This window comes from Dysidea avara, chromosome 5, assembly GCF_963678975.1.
Source record: "Dysidea avara chromosome 5, odDysAvar1.4, whole genome shotgun sequence".
NCBI lineage: Eukaryota > Metazoa > Porifera > Demospongiae > Dictyoceratida > Dysideidae > Dysidea > Dysidea avara.
This window is the reverse complement of record NC_089276.1, coordinates 20,799,570-20,825,806: the sequence shown is the minus strand read 5'-3', so window position 1 is coordinate 20,825,806 and position 26,237 is coordinate 20,799,570. Positions and strand designations below refer to the sequence as shown.

General features: G+C 36.7%; 1 long non-coding RNA gene and 1 pseudogene across 1 annotated transcript; one reads left to right on the top strand and one right to left on the bottom strand.

Annotated features, from left to right (window-relative positions):
• Positions 1-1,649: 1,649 nt before the first annotated feature.
• The window catches only part of LOC136255100 (sacsin-like), a 35,766-nt pseudogene continuing 11,178 nt past the window's right edge, over positions 1,650-26,237 (bottom strand).
• Positions 22,661-26,157, top strand: LOC136256182 (uncharacterized). Its single transcript, XR_010701356.1, has 3 exons — positions 22,661-23,991; positions 25,268-25,339; positions 25,854-26,157. It is a non-coding gene; the product is annotated as an uncharacterized lncRNA (long non-coding RNA).

Genomic DNA, 26,237 nt, shown 5'->3' with positions numbered 1-26,237 from the left:
CTTACCAATGGATGCATAGTAAGCCCACAAGGAACAAGCATTCAGACTTCAGCTGTAAGCCTGTGACTCAGTTTGCAATTAACATTGTAACGTACATCAGTGCTACACTATAATTATGCTTCTATATGGTACAATAAAGACCAGCATTATTGAAAAGTGTACAGATTGGATTTACCCCATCATCCCTTCCCACCAGTATATACATTCAAAGTATAGTATACCACAAAAGAGGAAATGCATTATAAAAAGCAATACAATCTAGTACAACTATGTTTGAAAACATGATTAAGCTATTTCCTATTGCTTAATTCCTTATCAGTCTTTTCTATCACACACTTCATAGCCTCATAAATCCTAGTTGCAGCTTCGTAGGCTTTTTTAGCTGTGTCATCAACAAACGTCTCACCTGGAACAGTTGGAGGAAGGTACAGGTTAGGATATCTTGTGTTCAGGTAAAATTTCTCCAATAACTCTGCATCACTAATGTTAACTGAACAGCCTAACTGTACTAGCTGACGTGCTGGCAACACAAGGTTGTGGTTTTTTAAACTGACTTGTTCTAAGCCACACTTAGCATACATACCAGCTTTGAGGGATTTTTCTGCCACTTCATGAGACATGAAACAAGCTGCAGCAGATACTTCATCATCAGTTGCTGAGGCATTCTTAAGCACTTGTAGTGCAGCATAGTCATATTTAGCTTGCTTGATCCACCTTTTTGCTTCATCAAGATCCTCATGAGGATTAGGAATGTTCCTCCCACCAGGAATTCCTCCTGCAGAACTTGTTGATCTACCTGTAAATCTATTTTGTGAAAAAACTGTTTGGTTCCACTGCTTGAAGTGACTACTCCATTCAGATCTAAAAATATCCTCTTCATGACCATCTACTGTATCTGATCTTCAGGAATTCCAGTCTCCATTAGATTTATTTCCTGCATCAGATACTGGAATTCATCTTTAGCATTTGGGTTGTTAGGATTTTTATCAGGATGATACTGTAAGAATAATCACTTAATAGCTTTATTTCGTTGTTTTTTGGGTAAATTCCAGGCTGCCTTTATAGCATCCCTGATGCCCTCTTTACCACCAGGATGCTTGTAATTCTTAAATGGACTAGGGCCATCATATATACTAACACTTAAAACTCTTGTGGTTTCCTTGTTCAATAAAAAATAAATATATAAAATATATACGAATTTTTGTTTGTCTTGTCCAATTGTTATTAAAACCTTCACTGCATCATTTGCTGTATTGTATCTTGTGATGTACCACCATAACAAACTTAGTCTTTGAAAATTTTATGCAAAACCTGGCATATACAGCAATTCCCAGGTTTTTCATGAAATTTTCAGACTAGGTTTTTTTATAGTACATCACAAGATACAATACAGCAAATGACACAGTGAAGGTTTTAATAACAATTGGACAAGACAAACAAAAATCAGTATCCATTTTGGATATATATAAATATTTGTTGAACAAGGAAAGCACAAGAGTTTTAAGTGTTAGTATATATGATGGCCCTAGTCTATTTAAGAATTACAAGCATCCTGGCGGCAAAGAGAGCATCAGGGATGCTATAAAGGAAGCCTGGCATTTACCCAAAGAGCAACAAAATAAAGCTATTAAGTGATTATTCTTACAGTATCATCCTGATAAAAATCCTAACAACCCAAATGCTAAAGATGAATTCCAGTATCTGATGCAGGAAATAAAACAAATGGAGAATGGAATTCCTGAAGATCAGATAGATGGTATCACATGTCATACACAGCACCTGATTAGGCTGTACTAGAGCATATTCCTGGGAATTTTGAGTTAAAAACTTTAACTTTGATAAGGTTTGTTCCAATTCACCTGATGTCTCTGCCATTTGCTGCAGAGACTTTATCATAGTAATCACAACAAGAGGTAATAAAGAGTTATCAGATAATAAATTGCTACTGTGGCATTCAAATCTGGATAAGCTTGCAGAACTACTGAATTTTTTTTCAAATTAGATGGAACATTGTGCACAGATGAGTACATTATTCCTAAGTGTTGCATTGTTTCAACACGTATTGGGCAAAATGACATGAAAAATCAATGGGTAAGTCAATTAGTGGCAATATAGTCCATGCTTTGTCATTGGTGAAGATATTGATAGTTTTGTGAGAGTAGCTCCACATGCTTTAGTACTACACACTCACCCATTCTTTGCTGTGCAATGGAACTTATTCCCTGAATATTCTTTACAACTACAATGGGAATCTGTGAAACTTATTTAAGGTAACAGGGAGAGTGAATTTATTAAGTAATTCTGCGTGTTTATTAAGTAATTCAGATTCAAAAAAACAACACCTCCAGCAATTCTGAAAATGCACTTTCAATCCTGGAAATGTCTTTGAAGCTTGATACACTGTTACAAAATGACACAAACTCTGCTGCAGTAGGGACATCTTTTAACTCAAAAAACTTAAAAGAAAACTTTGCTATTCTTTGTCTGCAGGTTTTAGAATAAAATATTCTAAATACATATCATTGCATCATAATCGTAAAATATTGTAGCCTTTTTTTTTGCAAGCGTCTTGAAGTACGCTAAGTGATTCGAAGTATTTACAAATAATTTTACTTTTTTAATGCTACCCAATTACAAAGTTGGTGTCAAATTCAAACTGTACCAGACATCTCTTTGCACCCGATAACAGAGAGAAAATGTGGTCTAGCCACACAAGGCTACATTCACCACAAAGCTGCTTAGGACAATTAGAGGAGCTCCGACTATACCATTTTTATAAGTACACATGCACACATGCAGTTCTTAAGAGTAGATAAGTCTGTTGGTATGACAGTGTACTTCTTCAGTTCCAGTCATAGTCAACCTCATATAATGCATGCACACCTCGTCAATACAGAAGTTAATTGGCATGTATAGTTATCTCTGCTTAATCACTTTATGAAAGCATCTATAGAGGTGCTTATGGACTCAACCTGGGTGCATAAAATAATAGACAACTACGATTTGTCCTTGCACTGGGATGTAACTTACACTTCAGAAAGAAAATGCATTGTTATCAATTATTGATAAAAAAAAAAATCTTATTATTACTCAGTTTTAATACAAAAGTGATACATTTAATGTCAACCTTGTGCATATGCCCTTAACATAGTGTGTGTGTACATGTATGTTTGTGCATGTGTAAAAGACATTCAGTCATCATCCTCTACTAGCTTTTTAATTGCTTTATAGATTCTAGTAGCAGCATTAAAGGCACCTTGGGCTGTTTTTAAGGTATACTTCTCTTCAGGTGCAATTGTAGAAGGGTATTCATAGGGATATCTAGTTTGAGAAGAAAAATTCCTCAAGAAATCTGCGTCACCAACATTTATCATACATCCCATTTGCACTAGTGCATGTGCTGGAGACACAATGTTGGGATTCTTTAGAGTAGCATTTCCCACACCACACACAGCATACATACCAGCCTTAAGGCACTTTTCGGCAACTTCATGGCTCATAAAACAAATGGATGGGCATATCTTTTCATTAGGGTGAGATGAAGATACCTTGTCTTTCTGACAAGAAGCCACCAATACACTCAGAGTTACATAGTCACACTCAGCTTGTTTTATCCATCTTACAGCTTCATCATGATTTATTTGTGGTTTGGGTATATGCCATCCACCAATCACTCCTCTACCTGATATCCCCCTGTCTTTCTCCCTGTACTTTTGATTAGAAGAAGCAGTTTGGTTCCACTTATTAAACAATCCATTCCAGTCAAAATTAAATGAATCTGGTGCTCTAAATTGCTGCTGTCTATTGAGTGGTCCTTCAGGGTATCCCTTTTCCATCTTTTCTATCTCTTGCAGTAAATACTGAAATTCAGTTGTAGCACTAGGATTCTTATCAGGGTGACATTGTAAATACAACCGCTTTAATGCTTGCTTCTTCTGGTAATCCGGTAAAGACCATGCAGCTATTACTGCATCTTGTATTGATTTTCTGTCACTTGCTTGTAAGGCATGCTCTTGTCCTGTAGTGGCAGAATTACTGGCCTTGTATAACTTCAATTCAAAATATTGTGGCACTGATTCTGTTAGCTCAGACATCAATTTGTAGAGTTGTAATGCTGTTACTATTATTGGTTCATTGCCTGCGGTTATCAAATACTTTCTGTTCATTAATTTCCCTGCATCTTTTTCTTCTGTATTGATGCAATGCAATAATTGTGCATAAACAATCTTTCCATTTTCAGTATCATACCCTACCCATTCCTCAGGCAAGTAGTTGTTAAACATACTTTGATCCAATCTGTGATGCCAGCATTCTAGTATAACCTCCCCCAATACAGGGTTCGGAGTCACCAATTCCTGCTCGATATGGTGAATTCCAGGAAGTGAATCCTGTATAATCTTAGCTACATTAAAAACTGAACCACAGCTTAAAATATCACTGATAAAAGAGGTTAACTCAGGAACATCATCATCTTCGGCAATTTCAAAGCATTTTGTGGCCTTCAGTTGTAATTCTGAGCACAGACTTCTAGACAATTTTGTAAATATTCTTGATGAATAAGTTTTTAGAGAATTTTTTAAAGTCAAAGTGTACCTTTTCTTATCACACTGCAGGAAAAAATCTTTACAAATAGTATCTGGAAGTGGAATGACTTGATTGTTTACATTCAACAGTTGCTTGACCTCTATTTTATCCAAGTATTGTACTTTAAGATTAAGCTGAAAGTCTTCAATTATTGTCTTCACTTCTTTTGGTGGTTCACGCTTGTGTGTGCAATGACAAGCATATCTTTCTATTGCCCTTTTGAAATTATTACAACGAAGTATCTACTCAATATTTATTACACATGTATGAGCTTTTTTCAACGGAGTAGCAGTAATCATTTTGTACTCCAAAATAGATCTTAAACTTTTCAATCCTAGTTCCTTTGGTAGGAGAGAAAGCAGCTTCACAGGACTCCAGTCTTGGGTTATTGGAGAATTGTCTAATGAATTAAGATAAGTAAGCCCTGCTGGAAGTGTGGGAGGATCACCACTAATATCAAACACAACAAGACTGGAGCATTTTGTCAATATATCTTGCTTATTAAGGAGGTAAAGTGGGTCCAGGTTAAGATTTCGTTTGTCTTCAGTGTCCTTTAGTAACCTTGTCAGTTTAACTGTGGCTTGTATAACAATATCTTTATTAAATGGGTCAACTCTCTTATCTTGATATAAATCCTTGATTTTCTTGAGCACAAGATGAATATGGCAAATATTAAATGACAATGCAACACCAATATGACGTAGTAAATTGAAATATGGTTGAAGTTCAACTATCAATGGATGAAGAAATGGGTAATAAGGAGTTAAATGTGAATGACCGATAAACAGTACCTCTTGTGGTGATACTAAAACATACCCACACGCTGGTAGTTCTACAGGGATGAATTTTACATTCTGTAACTGTGAACTAAGCGATTTGCATTGAGCCTCATAAGTTGCTCTGTCAAGATTATCGCCAATACATTTCATTGTTTTTGCAACTACTTCTGGAAGTTCACAGCTGCATTTAGCTATTTCAGAGGAAGTTTCTTTACTAAACCTAGAAGCATCTGCATATATGGTACATGCAATATTTTTTAAGTTTTGAATTGCATCAGATAGTGTTGGCTTATCTAAAATACCTAAATCTTTTATTCTTGTAATGACTTCCTCAGAAAATGGGCAACTCACAGGAAAATTAATTAATGGTCTGCAAGTCCACACAGAATGCATACACTGTACAAGAGATGACCCTGCAAGCTGTGCAATATGGATTGTTCCACATTCATCAGTGATTGAATAATTACTAAGCTTTTGTGTGCTAATAGCATCCAACTTGGGTATGCATTTGACAATTCCTATGGGTATTTTAGATACCCTTGATATCAAATCTGAATCTCTTATGATAAATTCATTAACATCCTTAGTAAACAGATATTTCAAAAGTAGTTCAGATGCTCTTATAGCAGTTGACACTTGACTATATGTTTGAACACAACGGCAGTAGCTTAAAAAGTCATCATCAGTTGGTACAGTTATTAACCCAAAGAATTTTAAGCATTCATAGATATTATTATGCTGTAATTCTTCAGGAAGAAAACAGTCTTCCTTGCAAAAGAATGTAAATATTTCTTGACTATGATCATAGAAGGAGTTGATAGCACGTAGTGGTGGCTTGTCACCGATGCATGGCAATGACTCAAACATGTCAATAAAATTTTTAGCTAGCTGATGGTGAGGAGAGTATCCATTTGTAGAATGATGCTTACAATGATAGTACACATTCTGTGAAATAAATTTAATGTGCTGCAATCTTGTTGCTGAACTCATTGTGTTAAAATGGCGGAATATGTACCTGCAATAAACTTCATATAATGAAATTTCTCTTATTCCAAGGTGCTTTATTGCTTGCATGTTAATAGTATTCCATGGAGCAGTAGGATCCAGAAATGCTACAGATTTAGTATTTTTTATCCATTCCTCAATACCCACTTTGCATACATCATCATTCCAGATCCAAGTAGTTGTAAATGAAGAGAGTTGTATTAAATTCCCATTCATTGTTTGGAATATTGGTAAACTTTTGATATGAGTGATGCTGTCATGATCTCTGTAATTGACTAACCCGAATATCTCAAATAGTTCTGTCAGTTCTTCATTATTTAAATTCAACACTGCATCTCTGTGTTTCATGTTAGCCAAGCAAACACTTTTCAAAACATCCTGTGCATTCCCAATCTCTGGTAATTTAAAATCAATATTTGTTAAAACAGACCCAAGTACGCTGCTATCAACAAAGGGTACATGTAATTTTCTTAAAATATCCTGTACTCTTACACTGTAAAAAGGTGAGTTTGTCTCCATAGGTAGTATTTTTGACCTTATGGAATACATTGTACTATTGTCAGCAGGAATGAGAGTGTAGCACTGCAATAGCTGGCGGCAATATGGCACAAACATGGGATCTTCAGAAATGCATTTTAGTAGCTTATGGACCCATGAAATATCAATATCTTCTAAATTAGCTTGGGTTTCTCTGCACCATGGTGGTGGTAAGTTAGCAATAAACACCGAATGAATAACATTGATACTATCACCAATTTCACTGGATTGAAAAATGTACCCACCATCTGTGTAAATTTTTATAAGACTCTTATTCATTAGCTTCTCATGTAGAAAGGCATTATGGCTTTGCGGAAACAGTTTCCAGTTGGTAGAATTTATAATCTTCTTGCCATCAGAGAGGCAGTGTATGTTTTCATCTACTGTGATTATGAGCCCAGTTTTAAGTATATTGCCATCATCTTCAGATACCATAGGATCCTCGTCTTCTACTACAGTGTTGAAGTCAACATCTACTACACCAGTGCAAGTATCACTAATACTTGTTTCAACAATGGAAACATTAGTGTCAAGGTCAGTAGCTGTAAAGCTAGTGCTGGTAGGGCTTTCACTACCTGGTATATCATCTGGTGTGATGTCTTCCCTACTCTTCTTACTGCCACGAATACATTTATGGATATATATTACAAAAGATGCAAAGTTAGATACATCACCAAACCTAGACTCAGATACATGGCATGGTAATGTTTTATGGTTAAATATTTCATCAAGAAACCTGATGTAGTATTCCAGTGCTGAAACTTTAGATAACACAGGAAGATCTACTCCTATTTGCTTAAATTCATGGCAAATATGAAGTGGAGTATCTATAAGATTCATTCCTATTGCTTTAAGAGCATTGTTGGCACCAGATTTGTTAGAATGAAAATAGCCTTCGTTTGATTCTTGTGGTAAATGCAATTTAGACCATTTAATTGTGTAAAGTTTTCTTTCATCTTCATTTGAAATAGCCTCACTCTCTAATACTATTGTAGCTAGAATTGGGGGATTGAGTTTGCTAAGCACTTTGTAAACACTACTTGCCAAAGTTTTCCATGACTCTGTAGTTGTACTTGTAATAAATGGAAACAGTTTGTAATAGCTTTGCAAAGATTTCTGTGATTCTTTCCTGTTGCGAGGAGGAGCATTGTGTGCAATGGAACGTATTAAAAGGTTAGCATATGAAACAGCAATTGCTTCAATTAAGTGGTTATTCCAAACAAATTTATTGTTAGTACCAGCTGTAGTATCATCACTACTGCTAATCCAAAGACACCTACGATCAGAGTGAAGCATAAACTGGCCATGAATAGAATATGAACTGGAAGTTCAGTAACACCAGGTAAAGGTAAAAAGCAAAATGCCTTTCCACATAAATCTCCATCATCAAAGCGAGCAGCAATTCCATGTCTAGGACGAATTTGAATACCCTTAGGCTTAATTGTTGTCCAATCAAAGAATATATCGTCAGCATTCCCTTCACCAAGTTGAATCATCCACTTTTCTTCTACATTAGTCCGTTTGTTTACCATCTTCATGTTGTAAATAACTAATTTAGCATTACCTGACTGCATTACTACATTCTTCTTCCCTTTACTACTTTCAATATGTTTACGAAAAACAACTGGTTGTGGATCATCCCACTGAAATACTCCAACAGATGTTACATCATCTATTACATACAATCTAATATCACAAACATGGTGCACAAAGAGAAGCGCCTCCCTCATTTGTGGAACCCACTCTTCTAGGTTTTCCTGAAAATCATGCAAGTTAAAATATCCATCATTTTCTACAATTTCAGACTTCATAGCATCCTCCTCGGTTAGCCTAAGAGGCAACCGAAACAGTGAACCTTCTTTCATTTCTTCTGGAAGATCGTCAAGGTCATTTCTGAGGTATGGTGATCTCATATCTGGAAATTTTTTCCACCATTTTTCCAAATTATTATACATCCGACCTGGTTTCTCTTTTTTACGGGCAATATATCGATAGTGAGGGTCCATTATACAAAGTCGGTCATTAGTGACAAATGAAGGACAATCAGTAAAATGATACACCACATTAAATCCAATACCATATTGACCAATTTTATCAGGGTCATCTCTTTTATTACCTAAACCAATTTTCTGGATGCCAACAAGATCTTCATCAGTGAATGGTGAATTGTTCCAAAACAACAAGGCAGGTCCTTGCAATGATTTCCATTTGTCGGATATGACACTTTCATCACTGTGCCAACGTTTGTCTAAAATTAAAAAAAGCTTTGTAGCACCCGCATCATCAGCATTCTGAAGAAGCTCTTTTAGAAATGTTATGTCTCTTGGGTAGTCTCTTAAAATGTTATTTAACCTTTGTGTCAACTTTTCCTCCTGTCCAAATTCTTGCCCCAATTCATCACTGGTGATGTCATGTTCATTTAGAAGAATGTTTCTCACTGGCTCCACACCAAGTTGCATAGCAATGGTCCTCTCAACACACTCATGACAATACACATACTCTTCATCAGCAACACACCACGGTGCATCATTGTATTTCAAATCTTTAACATTTCTGAGAATGAAGTTAACATCAGGTAAGAAGATGTCTGTGTCATTTCTTTCTTTACATTCTTTGAGATGTGGTAAAATTTGTCTACATATAACCTCAGCGTCAGTAGGAAGTCTATTGTCCTTGTGTTCACTCTTCATTTCACTTAAAGCATTCAGTAAGACATTGGTGGGGAATGAATTTGCAATTCCTAGTTGTTTCATCAGCAACTTAAAGGTTTGGAGTGCATCAGGGAGCTTGTATAAATAAGGACCATCTATAGTCCAGCTGAAGGATATACATACTGGCAAAAGAAATTGCTTTCCATTCCAGATGCAATACTTCTTTTTTAAGGAAGTTATCCCATTCAACAAAACATCATCATCACCACTGGTATTCAGTTTTTTATTAAGATACTGATAGACAGTTGAAGCTATTGTGCTAATAGTACTCAAGCACTCTACACTGTTTTTACCATGAGTGTTTTGAAACCATTGTAACAATTCAATAAAGTGTTTTATAACAGTATTAATCTCAATTTCTTGCTTGATCCCTAATATTTTTAGTATTCTGTTTGCCAGGTTACGAGATTGATATGGTAAGAATTGTGTATCAAGAATAGCTACTTGTGATCCACATGCATACACTGCATTAACACTGGTCACGTCTTGTGATACTTTTATCAGTTCTGGACCAGATAAGAGACTTGCTACTGTATCACCTTTCCAAACAGTTGGATAATCTTTTGGCTTGGACATCACAGGTAGAAATGCAATTCTTTGTAGTTCTTGTTGAATCTGCCTATCAGGCATTTCAACACTAGAGTTATCCCTGATACAATCCAATAAGATAACAAGACGATTCAATACTTCTTTGCTGTTCTCATTGTGCCAATTGTGTACACATTTCGCTCGATCTACTATCAGCTGCCATGACAAAGACTGCATTAGCCCAAGTTTACCAAGAGCTGTCAAAATAAGACTATTTCTGTTAAGAAATGCTTTGTAAGGAAATACACTGTTTTCAGGTAAAAATAATATAGATAAATTTGAATCAGGATGCAAAATGTCATGTGGATATTTGAATTTAATTCCATCAGGACTACACGGTATACACTTTGTGTTCTTCATCAAATCTGGCATTGCTTTACTGTGTCTGTTGTTGGCATACACTATCAGAGATGCTGCAATTATTTCAGCTTTTTCCTGTGCAAACACTTTTGATAATGTTTCATCATTGTAAAAGTATTTGATAAACTGTTCTTCATCCAGTGTCTGTGATGCGAAGTTACCATACATTTCAAGCTTATTCCAAAGTATACTGGGAAGATTCACCACTGGAAGCTTTAGCACAGTAGCCACGTGATACACTGATGATTGTAACTTATTATCAAAGCCAATTGCCAATATCTTATTAGACAAAAACTTGCACTCATTAAATCTTTGCCATCTGGTAGTGATATCTGAAAAGAACAGAGGATGCTGGCTTGACAAAACACCACTGTAGAATTTATCTACAAAACAATCCCATGGATTCACCTCTCTCAGAGTTACAGGCCAAAGGCTGTGAAAAATGTATGCAACAAGCAATCCATTTTGTTGCATTTGCTGCAAGTGCAATAGAAGCATTAAGTAGCTTTGAACCACAACTGATTCCATCAATGCTTTATTCCAGTTTGATTCCTTTGTTGCAGTAACAACACTGTCAGCTTTCCATATTCCACGACGATTAGTCATGACTGCAAAATTACTACTAACATGAACTGGTAGTCCAGTCTCAATGTTGAGTGGTAGAAAACAGAAACACTCTCCTTTGACAGCAGCTACACAAAATTGGTTTAAACTGCTATTTAGCTCCAACTTGACAGACACTGAGGATGTTCCATGATTTTGCTGCAATTTCTGAGCCTTACTGGCAATCAACCAGTTCTCTTCCTTATTCTGATTTGATGGAGACATAGTGGTAACCTGTAACTTACACATCACCACATCATTGTTGTTTGGTACTTTATGTTTGGTTGTGCTTATTTCAAAATATTTTGTAAAACTACCTCCCTGTGATCGATGGAATGATATCTTCTTAACATTGTTTAGAAACATTAACAACTTTGAGCTGTTTTTCTTCACTTGTTCCATCATGTTTAGTAGCATAGATTCTGTGTACACATTGCCACTAACCTTGCTACCCTTTGAGCGTAATGGAAATCGGAACAGCGTTCCTTGAAATGGTGCTTTAGGGTTGAATCCACTTATTCCTGTATATGGAGCCAGTTGATTAGACTTTTTCATAAGACGATGCTTGTTAAAATTTATTTTAACACCTGGATTAAGTTCACTTTTGATTTCCTTCTTTAGACATTGAAGTGTGGGATCAAACACAACTAAGCATTCTCCACTAACAAATGAGGGAACATCTGTTATGTGATAAACGGAGCAAAATCCAACTCCAAACTTTCCAATTTTCAGTGGTTTGTTTATCTTTGTCTCTCCAGCTATCTTCCTGATGTTTTCAAAATCTTCTGCAGCAAATTCAGCGTTGTTGTAGAACAACAGTGCAGGACCATAGCTGTTAGCCATTCCAGGAAAGAAGAGATGGCTACTATCATGTTCTCTTGTGTCATAATATATTTCCACTTCTGTAGCTCCTGTATCATCAGCATTTTGTAACAACTCTTGAATCACACTAGTGTCTTTATACTCCCTCAGCATTCTGTTAAGACGAGAAGTGAGTGGTTCAGACTGACCAGCTTGCTCAAAGCAAAATTCTTCAGTATTAGCAACCATTGTGTTGAGTGGCTTCAGTTGTAGTCTACAACACATATCATAACTGATGGAAGGATGGACTAAGAAATAATCTTCCAAAATATCATCAAGGTCATCACTGTCATTACCAACCCAATTTAAGTCACTACCTAAAAATGCAACTTGTCTAGCAGGCTTTAGTACCAGTTTATTCTTATCACCAGTGCTAACTGGTACAAACATCTTATCATATACGCTCTCAATTTCATCTTCAGTAAAATTACACAGCCATTTCAAGACCTTGTTAATAATTTCTAATTTTTGCTTATAACTGATATTATGGTTTGGATCACCAGACATTGTTTCTAATACAAACAAAACATCAGACACTATGACCTTGTCTTTTGCACCAACAAAACAAAACAATGACCTATACTGCTGAAGATCACTGGGTAAGATATACCAGTAAGGCTCTAGTTTACCTACAGTCATACACTTCTCATCAAAGCAACAAACCACTACACTAGGTAGTACAAACTTGTTATCACTGACTTGTACTACTTCTGACTGTCTTAGTTGTTGCCAATACTGACTAGTGGCATTACTCTGTGCTGCTCTCTGAAGATAAACATACAACTGGGATAAAATGGATTTAAACTTTGTTATTTCAATTTCTGTCTTGTGAGTAATCAAATCCAGCAATTGCAGAATCATTGCATCTACTGGTACAGTTTGTGAAATGTTTAGTGATGCTATCAACTTTACTGACAGTGTCCCCTCATACTGAAGAATCTTCATCTGTGAACCTATCAAGTTAGGAAGTTTCTTGCGCTCTTCTGGTGAACTACTGGCATGTAAACTTTGAGCAGACACAAACTGACTACCACTAGACCCTTTCCAACCAAGACATTTTGGATAACCTTTAGGTGGTGTCGTAATAACGGGTAACCATAATGATTGTAGAGAGCGAAGAGTTTGTTCTAGTGGATGATTATTGTAGTACTCATTTAGCAACCTGTTACCAGTGGGAGAAGAGAGAAATGTTAGAAGTTTACTAGCTCGCTTCACTTTAGCTTGAGTATCAGTTTGATTACAATGATGTCCGTGACTCTAATAATATCTGATGGACTTAATGTATTACAATCCTTCATCCCAAGTTGTTTTAAAACAAGGAAGTGAACACTTGAAAATGGAGCAATAGGAAATACATTTTGACCTTCAAACAATTCCTTCACAACATGATCCATAGGATCATACACTTCACATGGTGAGAATAAGTCACTATTTTGACTGGTTGGCAAATATTTCAATGACCTCAGTTTATTTGCTAAAGTCTGACCTCCTGATGTATTGGTCAAACTGTAATACTCAATGGGGTCTAATAGTGTTGATGTCACCTTCAAAATGTGATCTCTACTTAGTTGTTTATTTTCAACTGCCAACAAGATCACATGAACAAATAGCTGTAGTTTTGTAGGAACCCAACAAGTTCCAGGTAGCCTAGCCTGCAGGTTTGTGACAATGTCTCGTTCACATGTAATAATCAGTGGACTAGGCAGAAGGCAAAATGTGTATTTGCTAATGATGTCTGGTTCTGTGACTAACATTGCAGCATTGTTTCCTCCAACATAACTTTTAGCATTTTGTAAAGATGTTAATTTGTTTGTTTGCAAAACAGTAAAAATGCCCAAATTTGCTGCAACTAACTTCTGCCCAGCATTCAAAAAAATGCTAACAGGATGTTGGAATAAGAAATATTTTAATGCTTTAGCTTCTTCTTGTGAAAACACAGTACTCTGATAGTTCATTTGAGCAGCAATGCTCAACAACACAGATTGGGACAGTTGAGGAACATAGTTGTTGAGTTCAGAATGATAGAGAAATGGGAAGTAATCCGAACAAGTTAAATGACATCCAAACTTTTCTGCACCACTAACTAACCCTGTATAAAACAAACTTGTACTCATGTTGTATATAAAAGTGCGAGTGTAATCTCTATGTGTCAATGCTACAACTTTGAAACCATTGGAATTTCTTCCACCACAAACAGGGACCAGTGGAATATTAACGAAAAATGATAGGCTATACACTGCTACCCAACTCCAAAATGTTTTCAACCAATTCTCATTATAGAAACCACCAGCAGATCCATAACAACACCATCCATTTTGGAATAGTGAAGTTTGCTTAAGTAACACAGCAACACTTTCAGGTGTCAAGATCTGAAGTTGTGTACACCTACTGTTAGCTACTTCTATTAGTTTATGATGTAAACTGACATCATCACCTTCTACATTGACCAAGGTTGAACTGTTGTTAGCTAACAATTTTGTGTCCAGAAACTTTTTATCACAAACATGCATTTTAACTCCTGATTGGTTAGTACTAAATGCTACAAAAGTGCTGACAACAGCAGGAAGTAGGATTAAACCATTAAGATCATGATAATTTCCATCGTGCAAGCAATAGTGTAGCAAGTGGAATTTATCTGCTCTGCTCGAGTTTGCATAGCTCTGAGAGTTACTTCTAATAGCCTGCCTTACTACAAATGGGGTGATAGTGGTAAATGGATAAGAGCTTCCATGGATAAACTTTACTGCATCCCAAACATTTCAGGCAGCACCACGACTGTTTTACCACACCTGATGAGTACATCAATAACAACTTTAGGAAACTGGCTACTGTTCACCTGTGGTACTACACACACTGATGAGTCTAGCCCTACCCACCTACCATTCTCTGACCAAATATATTGACCTTGTAGCAAAACTGGCAACAATGGCTTCAAAATAATTTTCCAGTTTGTGTTATTGATAACAGAGGCATGTGGCCAAAAAGAATAGAATGCCTCTGGCTTACATTTACTTTTCAAAAGAATAAGGCATTCTGCATAACAAGATGGCAGGATCTTTGACAACAAAACTTCATTCCACAATGCTCCATCATCATTCTTCATATCAGAGGTTATCCATTTCAAATGACGACGATCCTTATTCAACCCAAAGGTACCATGAACACAAACTGGTAATGGTGGATTAACCTCTTTACTGTCTGAAAACAAAACAATCTGCTGGGGCACTGCAATGTGAGGGGCACAGCTAGACCAATCCAAGGAAGATTAGACACCTTACTCGATGCTTCTATAACATCCTTATCTCTAGACCCTACCCAGTGCATAATCGTCCACTTGTAATCTGCTCGTGTTCTTACCTGAACATCACGTACAATAATTGTTGCTTCATACTGTAAGTGAGGCAATGGCGAACTGGGAATAGAATGGTATTTCTCTACTTCACTTAAAAAGGTAGCATGGTATTTCTCTACTTCACTTAAAAAGGTAGCTTTTAATTGTCTCCTTTGATTCTCAGTTGCCTTGTCAATTTCAATACTGAAACATTCAGTTACCAGACTACTTTTATTTATTGTAAACACTACAATTTTTTCCACATACCTTAAAAATAATAACAAGATTGCTGCATCATATTTTAGAGCTTGTAAAAGCTCTTTGAGCTTTGCTACAGTATAAAGCTTGTTAGAAAGACCAGAGGGCTCATTTCTTAGGGGAAATCGAATAAGAGTTCCATTATATTGTTGTTGTTTTCCCAGGCTACATGGATCAGTGAACTTGAATGGTGAAAACGAATCCTTGTAACGCTCTTTTTCTGGTGTGTTGTTGGAAAGGTTGTATTTGTGACCAGGGTCACTTCTCCACATCTTCTTCTGTGGATCCATGAAACACAGCCACTTTCCACTAATGATGGCAGGAACATCTACATACAAAAAGGACATTATTGTTTGCCATCACATCACACAGTATGCTAGTACTGTCTGTTAGGGATCATAGTTTTGTGGCCAAAAATATCACCCAAACATTAGCTTCACAATACCATCCTGGCACCTTGGCAGTATTGGTTAGGCATAACCAAGCCCAAAAGTGCCTTCAGTACAACCCTAAATTTTCCAATAGATTGCTATAATTTTTTAAAACAAAATTTATTCATTGGAATTTTCTAACTGCCTGATGCCTTCAGACAAGCATAACTCGATAATGGCGAGGCTACTAGCGTGATTTTTTTCGCTGTTCAACGTCACTTCAGTCCAAGATGTGCCTTTTGGCATACTACAGTACTTATGTACAATGCACGCATCATGGACTTATCTTTGTCCTCCCTTGTGTCCCATTTCTTGTTTGCTGACAGCTCAAGGTGTCAATTCGTGGTAGCTCGATGGCTTCCCTATGTTTGTAAACTGGAATCATACAAACTTTGTACTGTACATTTGCTGCATTATGTTCGTATAGCTCTCCAAAGTTGAAGAGAATTGACTAAAGCATGCACAAATTATAGTGATTTTTCTAAATAAAGCAAAAAGAAGAAGACTAAAGAAGCAGAAGTAAAATACGAAGAAACTAAGATGCTTATGTAGCTTTGTAATATATAATTATTAGGCCTGATGTAATATTTATGCTTAGAAGTCTGACATGTGTGTAATATTTTAGGTTGTGTATTAATAAAGTGTAAATGGCGTGTGCGTGCTAGCGTGTTAGCGTGCTGGCTTGATTGGTGTTAATTGAGGGGATAATAGCAGAAGATTGGTGCAGCTTCCTGTCTAATAACTGAGAATCAATCATCGTTACTATCCAGCCAATCTTCTTCCTCACACGTACCACTACATTGTTTATGTACACATAGTCTTAGTGTCATTATATATGTGCTAATTCTTATCTGCAAAATAGAATGATTTTGTAGAGAAGGCATCAAGGAGGTGTTTCTGAAAAATAAAATTGAAATTTTGAAAACTAATATATCATCAATACCATAACTTCAGTCTATGGTGTTGAGATTTGGCTTAAAATTCTCACCATGAATTGGAAAATCTACAAAATTATACATAGTTTTAGCTTGGTAGTCACTTGAGCGTACATGAAGGCATTTTAAATGAAGAATTAAACTATCATGATTTTGTGTACGTCTACTGCATCATAAACAAATGCATTGGCACTCATACTCTAGGGGCCACAAAAATGAAACAACAAAAGATATTTAGGTTTGAGAAGATATTTAGGTTTTAGTTTAGGTTAGGCTTCTTGTGTTTTTAAAGTATGCATAAGTTTGGGAAGGTGCAAACACTGGACTGGACTACTGGAATGGACTACTGACTGCACTGGTGTGTGTGTCTTTTTTTTGTTCAATTTTTAAACTCTTTTGTTAGGCACATTGGCTGTTACACAACACACTTGTTTTAGTCATAAATGCTTGTATGTGAGTGTAACATACCTCAACACTATTGTATTCAAAAAAACAAAACAAAACAAAACAAAAATACCAGTGCAGTCAGTAGTCCATTCCAGTAGTCCAGTCCAGTGTTTGTACCTTCCCAAAATTATGCATGCTTTAAAAACACAAGATTTAATCAGCTATCCTCAAACCTAAATATCTTTTGTTTCATTCTTGTGGCCCCTAGAGTATGAGTGCTAATGCATATATTTACAATGCAGTAGACATACACAAAATCATCATAGTTTAATTATTCATTAAAATGCCTTCATGTATGCACAAGTGACTACCGAGCTAAAACCATGCATATAACTTTGTGGAATTTCCAATTCATGGTGAGAATTTTAGCCAAATCTTAACACCGTAGACTAAAAGTTTAGAATGCAAATATAAGCATCTACAGTTCAATTCACTGTACAAATTGATTATTTCTTAATTCTTCCTACTGCCTAGTATTATACGTAATTCCAAAACTATATAATCATCATAATAGGCTGAAACCCATTGTTTGAATAATGGTGAGAAAATAAAAGAAATTCATACATTGTGCAAAATAGGTGGATTTTTGCCGCTCATAAAGTAACTTTGCTTGTTGGTAAGTATAGGTGATAGATATGTCACTATATACGTACAAGTCTCAAAGCAAGGCTTGTTCATGCCAACAAATTTCACCGCATTATTAAAAGTGACAGTTCAAGACAATGATTCTGCTCTAATATGTATGATTCACTAGGACTTGGTGCATGTGTAAATGAACTGAGTAAATGTTTCAAGGGAAAAATTTTCAAGAAGAATATTAATTCACAAAGTACATAAAACTTTCCCCCCACAAAAAACTATGCAGTAGCTTTACACAGTTTGTTGGTTGGAAATGTTATCAACACAGGGAATATACCAACATAATTATATTGTACAGTAAAATAAAACACTATGGCTATATACAATTAATATACATACCAGTAACGTGAAAAACTGAATTGAATCCAATTCCAAACTTTCCAACTTTGAATGGATCGGAACGTTTGTCACTTCGTTTCAGTTTCTGTATATTAGTCCAGTCTTCATCAGTAAACACTGCATTATTGTATGCCAACAATGCTGGTCCCTGGAACTTTGCTAGTGAAGGATGTAGCAGGTTGCGTTGGCCATGTGATCTCTCATCAATAAAAAACTTCACCTCTTTAGCTCTTGCATCATCAGCATTTTGTAATATTTCCTGCAAAATATAATTAATCTCTAAATTCTTTCAAAATTTTACAGTAGAATATCATCAAGACACATGTTAGTGTGTGTAGCTTAGCTCATGAAGCCAGCATGTCATACCAGTGTGTTATTAGTAAGAACGATAATGCAATTTTCACATATATGTATGCAAGTAGCTTTGTGCTGATGAAATTAGATGGTTTTTGCTATGGAAATGCACATACCAAATTTGAGCATAATTGCTCCAGGAATTTCCAAGATACAAGCTTTCAAAAATGGCATAATAATTTCTTCAGTTTTCCTTCCTTTTCTCTATCATTTCACGTACATACAGAACTTTATATCTGATTCCCATGACATTTAACACACCCAACTAGCTTGTTCAATGCTGTTATTAATCAGATAGTGATTTAGTTCGTCATACAGTAGTTCCAATAGTAGGAGTGCAATTAATCCAATAATGTGGTCTGTTTTTGTAATTGCACTAAAATGAAGCCAATAAAATTAATAACAAATTCTGAGAAGCCGTTTAAGTGTAACAAAAAGTGATATGGTAAATAGCAATAGAACTTTATAAAAGTTCAAAGGGTTCCATGGAATCCCCCCTTTGGCAGATGCATGACTGAGAACTGCTGACAAGTTTTCTTCAATTCAATAAAAATAAAATCAGTTTATCAGTTAAAGAAACACTTATTACAAGATTTTATATGACAAAACACTTACTTTTACCTTTGTTTACAGCAATACTTCAAAAATCACTTGAAACTGCTATCTTACTGCAATAGGTGCCTCTAATTATCGTCTTCTAAACTGAGCTATTACAGCAACTGTTAAAGGTGCTTCAGTTGCATTTCTAAAAGCCTAAATGGTAAGATTTAACAGTGAAAGAGTGTAACTTCCCCTTTTAGAAGTCTTGGATCCGTGCCTGTAGTGAATAGTGTCGGTCACAGCAAATGTTCAAAAATGCAAGTAGTTACAGGTAAGTTAACTTTCAAACAAACACTCGTCTCTGATGATATTGGACAGCTCACTCACCACCGCAACATCTACAACACATGTCCACAGGCATACATGTCAAACAATACTAATGTTGTGAAACATGTAGCTAGCCACACCAGTGGATGGAAACGCTATACACTATCGATGAAAACCTTCACTGGTACAGAAGGATAAAAGGCAAGACAATAGCGCACGTATTGTATGTTTATCAATATTCTTCTTAAGTGAATTTGAAACGTTGGTGTGAAAGAAGTAGGGCTATAGCTGTACCTAGTTCTCTGTTATGCTTGACTGAACGCATCAGGCAGACATTAGAAAATTCTGTCAAATAAAAGCATTTTACGATTCTGTAGCATCTTGACAAAAACATTTTGGGTCGATCTGAAGGCACTTTTGGGATTGACTTTACTCAACCAATACTGTCATGTCATTGTGAGGAAAAGTCAAGGCAGGTTTTGGGTGATATTTTATTACGGGCTATCCCCACACCTTCATTGTTCCTACTATACATGCATAAAGATTCGACAGTGAGATGGACTGATATGTTGTGTACTTATGATTGCATGGGCGGACTCAGGCTCGATGCGATGGTGTGCCCCACCTAGGCCCTACCATCACTAAAAGTCTAACTACACTACTGGAAATAACAACTTAGCATGTGTACATATATGTACTGTACCTTTAAATACATATGTAACACTTTCACACATCAAATCAAAAGAGCTGCCCAGGTTATATTTCGTATGTAGCCAAGCTAGCCGGGCTATATACGAAATGTAGACTGTGCTACAACTGGGCAGTGATTATATAGACGTTGAGGCCGAAATCGATTGTGGGGATTGATTAATACTCACGTGATTAGGATGACCGACTTGGATTTTGTCATGAAAACCACTCAGACGAAGAGTGTTTTGTTATCCTCGTCAGCCTACAAGTTGGAAAATGTTGGGCTAAGGTGAGAACTAGTGCTATAGCTTATTCACTGATCGTTTCCGCATGTTTTCAAATGCGTACATGCCCTCATCACGAAGCTACCGCTCTGCACAGAGTAACCACTCTATAAGCAAAGCTTACCTATCTAGGACTTTAGTAAACTCCATACTTTTTCCATAAACAATTCAATAGCACTGATTAAAACATTAAACTTGCATAACTAAAATCCTCCGTTATATCTCTAGGATATGTCTGTTCATCATAACCAAATGTAACCAGAACGTACTAGCTGCTGACCCGTAATCGAAAATTTTAGGTATGCAAATATAATACATCCAGTGGCTGGACTCGTATTGGTTTGGGTGGTTGATAACCATGTACAGGCTATCAGACTAATAAGTGTTACATATCAGCTGTAACACAGGGCATTCGGGCTTTGCCTGATGTGTATGCCCTCTGCCCTTTGGCCTGCGGCCCTCGGGCAGTCAAGCATACATATCAGGCAAAGCTCTCATGCCCATGTTACAACTATTGCATCTTACTTTAAATCAACTTAATAACTTTAAATATACCCATCTTACTTTAAAGATCTGACCATCAGGATATTCTTCAAGAATTTCTCTAATCTCATCTGTGAGAGGTACTTGTTCTTGACCAAAATATCCCTCCTCTTCATCTTCTACAAACAATTGCACGTACGTAAACTGATCTTGCCATTCATAATATATGTACGCATACATATCATTGTTAGACACCAATGTTTGAGCCATGTGCAGGTACATAATTATTCTGATGGCTATAACAAAACAATACAATTTGTACAATTCAATATAATTATTAGTAAACAACTTCATATTTCATAATAGTTGCCACATCAACAAGCCAGCAGCTTAATGTACATACCACTGGCTTATACAGTACATACTTCTGTAAATGCATTATGACACTGTAAGTTTAAAATCACAGTAGAAACTTTTGTAGAGAGACAGATCAAGACACACGATAGTGTGTCGTGCGGCCCAAGAAGCCGGCGCGCCACACCGTGAGTATATTGACAGGAAGAACGAAAACGTCATTTTCACACCTTTGTATCTCGGTGATCACTCATCTGATTGGAACTAAATTTGCTACACAGTTGTTCGCCAGCCAAGGGAGTCTACATTCCAAATTTGAAGGAAATCGCTCCAGCCATTTCCGAGATACGAGCTGCCAAAGTTTCGTTTTTTTTTCTTCATCTTCTTCGTCTTTTCGCACACTTGCAAAAATTGCTATAACAAGCAAACGCGTACTCCGATCGCCTTGAAATTTGGTACACAGAAAGGGAGTCCAAAGGCGAATCCTAGCATCAAATTTGGTACAAATCCGAGGAATGGTTCAGGAGTTATGACCGATTATTAAACAAGATCGATTTGTTGTCACGCCTACAGGGTAAACCGCTTCATGGAATGAGTTGAAAATTGCTATGTAGATGGAGTAACCATCGTAGGAGTGCCTTTTGGTGGTTTGAAAGGAATCGAGATAAAGACCACGGAGATATGACACAAAACCCAACCTGTGTCACAATTACGCGATCGATTTTTATGAATAAAAAGGTATCCCATCCAAAAACAGCTTATAGCTGTAAAAAAAGTGCGCGTCCAAGTAAAGCAGAGTTAACTGCGACAAAAAGTAATGATATCATAATGCGGCCATGTGCGAGGTGTGCAAGTTGTAATATTAGCTAATCAGATAATACAATGTTATTGTTAAAGTGTTAATGAGAACTATGTGATGCTGCTAGTTTTGAAGTGTGTGAGCATCTTCATAAATGCCACATAAATTTAATTCTCAATAAAGCAATGTGTATAGATTCTCTGATAGTAATAAATAGTTTGAGTTTGGCCACCTTTCCTTTGTTCGTAGCATTGCTGTATACAGGAAAGGCGGCCAAACTCAAACTATTTATTACTATCAGAGAATCTATACACATTGCTTTATTGAGAATTAAATTTATGTGGCATTTATGAAGATGCTCACACACTTCAAAACTAGCAGCATCACATAGTTCTCATTAACACTTTAACAATAACATTGTATTATCTGATTAGCTAATATTACAACTTGCACACCTCGCACATGGCCGCATTATGATATCATTACTTTTTGTCGCAGTTAACTCTGCTTTACTTGGACGCGCACTTTTTTTACAGCTATAAGCTGTTTTTGGATGGGATTTCAATACTTTTTGTTAGAATAAGCAATGCACTGTTGATAACAGTAGGTGAGTCAGTAGTTTCCATGGTTTTGACAGAAACCCCAGATTACAGTGACAGAATATTAAAATATAACTGTAATTTTAGTGGCCAGGGCCGCCCACATTGGGGGTAACTGGGGTATTTTTCCCCCTACCACAGCCTGAAAGGGGCCACTTGAATACCTGTTTAAAGAAAGATCGATATACTCTAATAGAGCAGTCAGGATCTAGACCCTTCCTTGCCCCTGGGCCCCTCTTTAACTCTTTTCCCTGGGCCCTCTAATTTCTCTGGACGGCCCTGTTAGTGGCATGCAACTGCAGTCAACTAACACCCATTTTAACTAGTAAACCCTTAACAACACTTTGCCTTTCATCTTGTACTGCATTGAAACGATCAAGATACTCTATTAGAGCAGTCACAAAACAGCTGTAACACAGCCATAGGCGGCGGAAAGGGGGGGGGGGCTTAGCCCCCCCTCAGAATGATATCACACCGAAATTATCTTTCTTGGAGTGGGGCTGAAAACCGTGATAAAGATCGAGATACTCTAATAGAGCAGTCACTCTAATAAAGTATTCAGTGTGTAGCGAGCTATGTAAGGATTTTTATGTAGTTTATCAGCTAGAAATGGTAGCTGGTGAGGTGGAAGCTCTTGTCAGTTGGTTGCGACCTTTTTTTTTTTTTTTTTTTTTTTTTTTTGGTCTCACCTTACTAAACTATAGAAATAAGTCTGGGTCAGCCCAGCCCCCCTCATATCAACTACTTGCTCCACCGCTGAACACAGCAATCAATATTTAGCATAGTTACAACTTCTGCTTAGCATCGGATTGTATAGTTTAAATTACTAGCTACTTACAGACTTTACAATATAAAAATATGGCACTTGTAGAAATGTGACTGTTTTATTAGAGTATCTCGATCTACTTCAAGCATTGACTAATTCAAGTGAAGAAGCTACGCCCCTGCCAAGAGATCTTGTGAAATGAAATGAGAAAAGGCAAGTATGTACAGAGACAATAGAGGGGCGCGTAATTATGTCCTGTTGTAAATAAACGCCTTTAAAATTTATATTACTACTAAATAAACGCACCAGAATAGGCTTGTGTGGCTGTTGTCTCCAAGGTTGTCTCATTATTTGTCTTTTCGTGTTGAAGGGATTTAGTCGCAATTGGTGAGTTTAACTATACATGTATTTGTGTTGTAAAACTTAATTGTAAAAAGGCGATTAGCACATATCATGATAAACATGTATTTGTCACAGTAGAGTCTCTCACGAAGTCACGATTATTATGAGACATTGGACCAGGGTAAAAAATTTACTGCTATATTTAGAGGTTGTAGCGTTTGTATATCTTAGTATCTTAATAAATAATCCCCCATGATCACTAATCACTAATAGTACAGTGAAAACTGGTCATTATTCAGGCCGTAGGGACAAAATTTTCTAACCTTGCCTTTTAAAGAGGTGGCTGCATTATGCGGCCTTAAAAAAAGGTAAGAAGCATGCTGTTCTAACTGGCTATAGAGATGGATTTAGTGTATGACAGCGTATGAGACAGTGAGTGCTGGCAGCAAGGGGGCAGCCAATCTGTTAGAGCACCAAAAGCACTGCTTCAGACATAGGCAGTTGACTGTCAGCCCCAAGTGTAAAAAGTTTCACTGTTGGTCCTTATAAGCTCCTGATGAAGAAAGTGATGAAGTCATTATCCATAGGATATATTTTTCAGAGTATCCATTTCAGTTCTACAATATAGTAGCCAAGCATAAGATGAACATAACACAGCATTCCAGTAGTTTAGTGGTGACCACAACACTGCCTGAGTTAAACTGTGGTGAGATTTGAGACTACCAGAAGCCCTGGAATGTCTTCAACACATGAAATACCAAATATCTAATGCCTGGCTTTCATCCACAGTGGACCTGTCTTGGTGGCCACTTGTACAGAAGGGAAACAGCTAGTTGCCACACCCCTTAATTATCAAGTTGTAAAATCTTTAGCAAAATTGTGTGTGCGAGCAAGTGCGATGTGGCAGTGCCGTGTATATGGTTGCTGCCTAGCAGTGACACATCACGAGTATTGAAGTCACAATGCGTTACTGTATCATCCATCTAAATACAATCTCTGAATGTGTCATTTTGTGTAGAGAGCAATCGTCCACAAGAAGTGACCTGCAGGTTTCAGTGTATATTGTTAACCATTAATATTGTTCACAATATTGTGAACTATATGTACAGTGAAACCTCACTTAGTGGCCACCTCTTTAATAAGACCACCTCATTATATTGGCCACCTCTAGTAGGTCCCAAATATAGCTAAGCATTACTTATGACCTCATTAATAAGGCCACCTTGTTATTCAGGCCAAATTTTTTGGTCCCACAGCCTGCCATATTAATGAGGTTTCATTGTACTTATGTGAATTTTTATTTTTCGTAACTTTTCTTCAGGTTTACTGATGGGCACTATGAAGCATTGTTGACTGGTACGTGTATAATGTGGTGACTTGAAATGCTAAAACAGTACGTAGCGTGTCTTGTATGTACATGTAATGTGTTGTAATGTGTCCACACATCCACACATCTTAGAAATAAATGTAATTGTATTCTCTATAAATAGTCAGTTCCATTGTGCCACTGGGTCATAAGTTGGTTGAGTATGGATCATCCAGGGCACTTGAGTCACATTTTGTCCTGGCCAAGTGGATCTCATCCACTGACAGAATATACAGGATCAGATCACGTGTATAAATTACGGTGGAACTTGTTTATTGCCACCTTCACTCATTCAGCAGGTAACAGTGTATAAATTCTCAATTGGAATTGGCTTTTCAAGAGTGGTTGTCTTTCTATACTAGTGGCCATTAAGATAGGTTGTACTGATAGAGTGTACATACTAGAGATGCAACAATATCCTCCACTTAGTGTCGTTTGATAGTGATGCAATGGAGACTATGTATTATTGCATTTAAATACTATACTATTATATTGCAACTCTAGCACGTATTTATAAAAGGAATGTTTGTTAACCGTTTAGACATACTGGAGCCACACCCACTCATCTGGATTCTACAAATGGAGTCATACCAACTTGTTGTCATCATACTCACTCGTTACTCCCATTGTGTTTGGATGAATATACATGCCGTCATGTGAGACTTGCTACCATGGCGGGCCACTGGAAAACATTTGCATAGCAGTTATATTACAGTCATTATTGTACAATTCTTACATTATTGTTGTGAAAAGTGTTTGGTATTCATGTGTCTCCTCTGTATGTTGTAATTACATGTGTAATTTTGTGTGGGGGTGCTATAAAATGCAATAATGCATGGTGACAATTGTATTAGGCGATTTTGCACACTTCCTTTTAAGCTAGCTACATGTGCTAATTACTCACAGCTTGTGTCAACAACTGGTA